The sequence below is a fragment of the Hordeum vulgare genome, chromosome 5H, assembly GCF_904849725.1.
Source record: "Hordeum vulgare subsp. vulgare chromosome 5H, MorexV3_pseudomolecules_assembly, whole genome shotgun sequence".
NCBI lineage: Eukaryota > Viridiplantae > Streptophyta > Magnoliopsida > Poales > Poaceae > Hordeum > Hordeum vulgare.
Window position 1 is genome coordinate 333,005,985 of NC_058522.1, and position 8,022 is coordinate 333,014,006.

General features: G+C 47.3%; 1 pseudogene; it reads right to left on the minus strand.

Moving 5' to 3' along the window:
- Nucleotides 1-972: 972 nt before the first annotated feature.
- LOC123396677 lies at nt 973-3,875 on the minus strand (annotated as a pseudogene).
- Nucleotides 3,876-8,022: the final 4,147 nt, after the last annotated feature.

Genomic DNA, 8,022 nt, shown 5'->3' on the forward strand with positions numbered 1-8,022 from the left:
CACTATTACGGGAAAAAGTCTATGTAGGTGATAGCATCCAAGATCACTAATATATTGTTAAGCGTCTATAGGTTTTCAGATGAACACATTCCAGTCTTGCCTATATTCCTATAAATCTGCGTGATTAACTGAATATGTACCAGCAGGCCAATAAGAATGGCACCTACAACACCATAAAGGTAGCACCAAGCCAGAGACCCGGACTATAGTTTGTGTCAACATAAGTTCGCAAAATGTCAAGTTCAGTCTGCATAAACGTCTTTCCTATCCTATAAGATTTCACACAAGTAATGGGTATGTTCTTATTTCATTCAATGATGATCTGAACTGTGCTGAAGAAAAGCTATCCTATGCTACAGCTTCACAAAAACTTCTCTCGTGAAGATATGTGTCATGGTAACTACATCACACTGCTTGAATATATACAATAATGGTAATACCTGAACTTGATAACATTCAGGGTTAATAGGTGTGTCGTTCTTACACTTTCTCTGCATAGTGAGTCACACGGTTACTCTTTGATCATTTTATCAATTACATTAAAAAGGTGGTTCTTAGATCTGTGATTGCAGCTGACATGGAGAACCTCATCTCTATTTCCCATGTGTAATTACAATGCAAGGTACAAAGAAAATTTATTACTAAATATATCTAGAGCTTTGTGTGTTTACTTGTACACCTTAAGATTTCCCCCTTAATATTGAAAATCTTGCTGAAGAGGCTCGGTCTTGTGCTTCTTGAACGGGCATAATACTCCGAGACCTATAATAGAAGTGTAAAAACAGATACATACAGTAAAATGGACATGCAGATTCCATATCCTGATTACAGTTAAACTATCATCAGAAAAGAATTAAACTTCCTAATCTACAAAATTACCAAAAGATTATAGAATAGAAGAGATGCAACCTTACTAAAACAGGACAGAACAACAAGTCGCAAATGCGTATTGATCCGAGAATTTTTCAGTGTTCACTGGGTGATGTTCGTCGTCGTGATGTTGCACAGTGGCACATCAGGCCATCTATTTCTATAGATGGCATAAATGTACTCAGAATTCAGCTGCAAATTACAAATTGAGAATAGTCCAAGGAAAATTTAGAATAGTCGAAGGAAAACTTGGCTCTCCCACTGGCTGACATTGGTGAACAAAAGTTGACTGAAATGTAAATAAGTTCAAGCCTGCAATATTTTGAATCCAAGGCAGATCTGTTTGTGACTATTGCACATGAATTAAAACTCAGAACTGCGGGACTTGATTAGAATATAAAATCCCACGAATTCATAAGAAAACTGATCACGTTGGAAAACTCAACAAGTGATCACACACATACGGGGAGCTAAAAGTTCAGGTGGGGTTTCATTTTCCTTCGAAGAAGCCCATGTAGAACTTATTTTGGTCTAAAAGTGCAGACTGATATACGACCAATTTATCCACTTGCATAGATAAGTTCAGAATGAAGATTGTAACACTTTGTGTTCAAATTAATACACACTTGTACTCCTCGATCTTCAATGTAGCAGTTGGGTAAACTAAATGACAGCACATTATCTGATCTCATGAACCAACCCTGCACTGAACGATGGGCGGAGGAGAATAGATAAGCGAGACATTGAGAGCAACCCAAATTAAGATGGAGAAATGCACTTACAGGAAGGTATGTGACATTTTTTTGCTTCCATGCAGCATCAACGGGCCGAACATCCAGCAGAGAAAGAACTAACGTACAACATGAACCGACAAAAAAAATCAAGATTAAGGCGAAAAGTAACCAAGGGAGAGTGAAGAAAAACAAGACGGGGAAGGAATAGAGCCACACCACCCAGAGTCGGCAGCATGTGCTTGAAGATGCACAGGCACATGACGACCTCGCCGGAGCTCTTATCATGCCGCTGCTTGACATGGATAGTGTCACCATCGAAGAACGAATCCACCGGCCATGAACCTGAAGCAGACTAAATCAAGATATATATCAAAAATCAGATTTAATCCAATCCATAGCAGTAAAATAAAAGGAGTATATGGACACAAAAAACTATTCTACTTCAGGAATATGATGACAAAAGCAATGATCAACTAATATTGCAAAGGGGAAATCAGTTACGTACCCTGGTGAGAAGCTGGTTGGCTTTCTTCTCGGCGAGCAGCCTCCCTCTCATTTGTCTGCCCTCCTCCCCAGTGATACTATGGCCCCCGAAGCTCGCGCTCGTCTACTGCCCAGACATTGGCGGCGCTTCACTGGATCTGGATGGACGCGAGCTACTCTCACCGTCGTCTTCACGCGGTTCTTCCTTCTCTTGGAGCAGTGGCATTGGCTGCTCGTGGTATTGGCCTTCGAGTGCGCGCCGGCGCAGGGCTTCCTCTTGTGCCCGGACAGCGGGGGCTTGCCGGTGGACACCAGGCTGCGGCCCTTTGACACGCTCCCCTCGGCGGCGGTCACCGACGAGAAGAAGGACGTGGACGTCACGGACGTCGCGCCCAACATGGTCAGGTTCGGCTTGGTGAGGTCCAGCGTCAGGCTCTACGGCTGCGGGACCGGGGCGGCCATCGAAACCGGCGCCACGACGGTCAAAGGAGCCGGCCTGGACGGCTCGATGGCGAGAGGGCACGGTGGGGAAGGAGGAGGAGCGACCAGAGTTGGAGGAGGCGGCGGCGGCGGTGACTGGATGGGGCCGCGGCGGAAGCGGGCGTGGCTGGTGCGGTCGGGGATCTCGCCGAACAGCTGCTGGTGCTGCTGGTGCGGCGTCTTGGAGATGGCCTGGTCGGCGATCTCGCCGAACAGCTGATGGTGTTGCTGCTGCGGCGCCTTGGAAGAGACGCCTCTTGCGGTGGTGGAGGCGAGCAGGTCGTACAAGGGCGGCGTGCACGGGCCGCGTGACGGCGATCGAGGCGGGTGTCTGATGGCAATGGGATGGGCAGTTCATCGTGGAACACGACTGTGGGCGCGGCGGTGGCGAGATCGAGAGAGAGAAGGGATCGGGAGCGAGAGGTGGGGCAGACCGGGACAAAGGACGTGTGACGGGGGACGGGACTGGGTCGTGGTTGTTTCCTTTTTTCAATCGTGCGGAGGAAGGTTGCGAGGGAACGTGGGAACGTGGGCTGCTCCTGCGATCTTTTTGCGCCCGGGGTCAACGAGGGTTGGTGCTCCTCTTTTTTACCGCACGGGAAAGGTGGGATCGAAGGTGGGATCGAGAGGTTGAACCATCGCTGGTTGAACCATCACGACGGCACATCCTACTTTAATAGTAGAGATACGTTAAATCGATGGATTCGTGAGGGCATGTTAAAGTACTACTTCCCCTGTTCCTAAATATAAGACCTTTTAGAGATTGCACTATAAACTACATACGAATATATATAGACATATTTTAGAGTGTACATTAACTCATTTTGCTCTGTATGTAGTCTCCTAGTGAAATCTCTAAAAGGTCTTATATTTTGGAACGGAGGGAGTAGTTATCTAACCGCTTTTATAAAAGGAAAAGATTACATCCCACCGGCTGATCCCGCGCGATCCATTCGTCGTCCGCTCATCCCTTGGATCTCGATCTGATCGCGAACCATTTCCTGAAACTGGATCATTGTTTCAGGAAATGGTCATGAAGCTAAGCTCCTCACTTTTCCACCCCGCGGCTCGGCCTCGGCCCCGGCGATCTCGCCCGCCGCCTCCGTGTTTCCGCTCAGTCTCGCTGGAGCTGCCGCTGTTGCCATGGCCTTCCCCGCCCTGCTTTCGGCCCCGTCGGCGAGCTCCCGCGACCAGGGGGCAGCCGCCTCACCTCACGCGGCCAGGGGCTAGCCGCCCGTCGCCCCACACCGCCGGAGTGCTGCCGCGTCCCAGCCCGCTCTCGGCTCCGCTGTAGCTCCTCTCGGCCATGCCGGCGAGCTCCCGCAACCAGGGGGCCAGCCACCCCGCTGCCCGTCACCTCGCACCGCCGTAGCGCCGCCCTATCCCAGCCCGCTGCAAAAATTTCCTGAAACATGACATTTGTTGCAAAAAATTCTTCCGCAACAGTACATATGTTTGCAGAAAGACGAACAATTTTTTTTCTGAAACAAGCAATTGTTTCTGAAACTCGACGCTGTTTCAGGAATTAATGGGTCCCAAGTTTATTTTTTGCAACAAAGCGATTGTTTCTGCAACTCGAACGTCATTTCAGGAATTGAGTCCAGGAGCGGATCGGACGGCTACGCGCTAGATCGAACGGCTGTCCGGGTGACGGATGTTTGGTAAATATCCACTGGTGGATGCGTAGTAGCTCCCATAAAGGGAAAAGTAGCAGCTCCCTTTTATAAACTCAATGAAACTTGATGAAGTTTTTATAAACTCGTCTAAGTGTAATTTTAAAATAATATTATTTTGAAGCCCTCATGACAAGAAACATAAACGAAGCTTGATTTCGAAAAAAAATGTTCAAAAGGTATAAAAGATTCAAAACTGAAAGCCAAAAGGAGGTGAGGCCAGTGCCCTCCCCCACCCACCCACACACGCACACATGTGTGTCACAAATCCTCTCTTAATTCATGTATCGAGAGCAAATGGCCGAAACCTCGTACTCTTTTCATCCATTTTTATGTATTACTTTTCTTTATTCCTCCAAAATGCATGCATTTCTTTTACCAAGTCATACAAACATCCCTTTGTAAATGTTCTACATCCCCTAAATACCATTATATCCTTCAATCGTTGCTATTTTTCTATCCTACGCGACTAAGTCATACAAACGAGCCCTTTGTAAATGTTCTATATCCCCTAAATACCATTATATCCTTCAATCGTTGCTATTTATCTATCCTACGCCTTTTAAGACATGCCATCCAAAAGGCACTTAAACAAATCATCAAATAGCCATATCATAATGGTGACGAAGCCTCCAAAACATACTAGCCTACTAAATTTAAGTCTTCACTGCTAAGTAGGGTAGAACCAAGTTTGACAATCGGGCCACTTTGTTATGTTGTGTGTATTGTCCATAGCAACAACCTCGTCTTGTCCTTTTCTTTCAAAGTATCATCTACCATTGAACATTATGTCATGAGAATAACTAGATCTACTCGTGAGTCTTGATGGCATCTATGTAGCGAATTCTAAAAGTTAAGCCAATTCAACAGAAGGCCAGTGAACAAGTTAAAGGTGAGAAGTTTAAATTTAAAGTCAAAGGAAGACCAAATATGAAACAACTCCATTAGAGAGTATGACCAAGTGGAAAAATAAGCCACAAGTCCATTGGACAGTAGGACCTAAATGGATAAGCGCAATACAATGAGTATGAGAGGGTTTACTTCACCATGAACTATGAGCCTATGACACCCCCAACCTCACAATCCATGATGAACTCGTGAACCAAAATTAATAAATACCCCTCCCCTATTGTCAACAAAAACATTTTGGGTACATTATGCTTTCTTTACTAACTTGTGGTCCAAATATGACCCACAAAAGTTACACCCCTAGGGAATATAATGGGCCATACAAAAACTTTAAACAGAAAGAGATATCACCCTGGAGTAGGACGTGGCAAGTTGTGTCCAAGGAAAACACCACGCGGAGAATAATGCCTTCTAGAAATGCTACACCACATTCAAGGTAACACACACACCCCAAATGTTGCTTCGGTGCCGCCAGGGTGGAGCCGCCATGGTCGAGCTAGCACACCACCTGCCACCAGCAAGCGAAGAGGAACATTGGGGAAAGGGCCTCAGTTGATCTCACAATATGGGATCTGGAGGTTGAGACTGAAGAAGCGATGAATCATGTTGGTGCACATGCTTCAACATTAAATAACGCCCCAGACCAGGCATGCAACTCCAGTTACTGCCTCACCAATGTCTCCACGGAAATCTGATGGTTGTTGAATCATAGGCCTGCCTGACAGACCTGCGTACTAGATATTAAAAAGGAAGGGCAAGAGCAAACCAAGCTCAACACTGGTTGAGGAAGGTTTTCCTTTGATGCATAAAGTTGGGGAGAGATATTTTGAAAGGATCAAAACGATCGACTATAGGGGGGTGAATAGAAGACTACAAATATTAAGCTTAACTTCATAGTGTTAGGGCATTGCATATAAACTAGGTTATCTGGATATGCAACAAGAAAGAAAGTAATGAGGTATGATATGCAACAAACTAGTACTTAGCAAGCCAACAAGCATATAAAGCAAGTAAAGATGCGGGAATGTATTAACCATAAGTGGGTCGTGGGCACAAATCTCGAAGTTTACACTCTTTAAGTGGTGGCAACCTGTGCTCGAGAGGTAACAAAACCAAATCTCTAGAGTGCCACCAAGCGGCTCACCTTATTCTTCCTTCAAGTCACCCCAATGGATGAGCCTCAAACCATTGGTCTTGAAGGCTATCACCACACCTTTATAAACTTCCTAGAGCACAACACAAGCAAGGAATCTTTAGGTCCTTGACTCATACCACATAGGACACAAATCTCTAATAGTAACAAGTGTCGATGAAAAAATCAAGCAGGGAACATGAATTGGCTTGGTGGGAGTGTACATCGGTCCTTGCTGAAAGGATCAATATGGTTGACAAGAGGGGGTGAATAGGCAACTGGTAACTTTATCTCTTTTTAACAAAATTAGGGTTAGCAACAAAAGGGTTGTCTAGATATGCAACTAGGTGGAATACCTATATGATGCTAACAACAACAACTAAAAAGCAAGCAAAGGATGCAACACAATAATATCTTGCACAAAGTAAAGGTAAGAAGTAACCACAAGTGGAGTCGGCAGAGACGAGGATATGTTACCAAAGTTCCTTCCCTTTAAGGGGAAGCACATATCTGTTGGAGCGGTGTGGGGGCACAATGCTCCCAAGAAGACACTAAGGCCGTCGTATTCTCCTCACGCACCCACACAATGTGAGATCTCGTGATTCCACTAGTGGTGCCCTTGAAGGCGGTGACCGAACCTTTATAAACAAGGTGTAACATCCCGAGACCAACGCTCCAGAAGATTCCCCTTTTATTCCGTTGCCGCCCTGTGATTATTTGTTTGTTGCATTCATCATCACATCATGCTCATCATCTGCATTGCATTGCCGCCAGTTTTCAAAACATGTATCTGTTATTAGTTGCTGGTTCTCTGTGCGTTCATCGTTGACCGTTTTGAGCCCAACCACACACGCATGCGCCCACGGAATCGATAAAATATTGTTTTTAAAGTGTGTTTAAAATATTCTCGGATTGGGTCGAAAGTTGGTGTGTGGTCTTTATATAGTGTAGGTAGACCGCCTGTCAAATTTCGTCGCAAACGGAATCCGTTTGATACTCGAACGGTCAACCGTAGCGGCACCGTCATCGGTTTATCGTCGGACTTTTTTTATGTGTTTAAAATATTGTGTCGGGCCACAAACTTCCCTCTCTTCCCCACCTAGCCTATCTAACACAAACAACTAACTCTAGGGTGCAACCGAGGCCGTTCGGTCATGATCGTACGGTTGAAATCGGTGTTAAAATCCCCCTAACCTAGCCCCTACCCTATTTATACAGCCATCCCTACCTAAATTCGGACCAAACCCTAGCTGCCTTGATTTCCCTGCATGCCCGACCACCAACCGCCACCTCCCACCTCTCTCTCCTCCACCCGCTCGCCCGTTGAGCCCATATCGGGCCCGGGCAGGCCCGGATCGGCCACCAGCGCCGCCGCCAGCCCCGAGGGGAGTAGCAGCCCGATCTGCCCCGCTCCTTCCACCGTCGCCCTGTGCAGTAGCCCCACCTCTGTGCTCCGCCTGGCCGGTGACCTCCCGTCCCGTGCCCCTCGTCGCCTTGCCGACCGATGCTGGAGCAGCCGCCGCCGGAGCTCTACCGGCCCGGATCCGGATGCACCGCTTGCCATGCGCCGCCGCCCCAACGCCTATTCCCACCAACCCCGCCTACCCCCCCGTCATCGCCGGCCGCCCGAACCGCTCGTTGACGTGCTGCTGGGCACCATCGTCGCCCTCGCCCCTTGCCCCGGTGCAGCCAGTCGTCGGTCCTGCGCCGCACGGGGTCGAGCAGGAGACGGGAGCCCGCT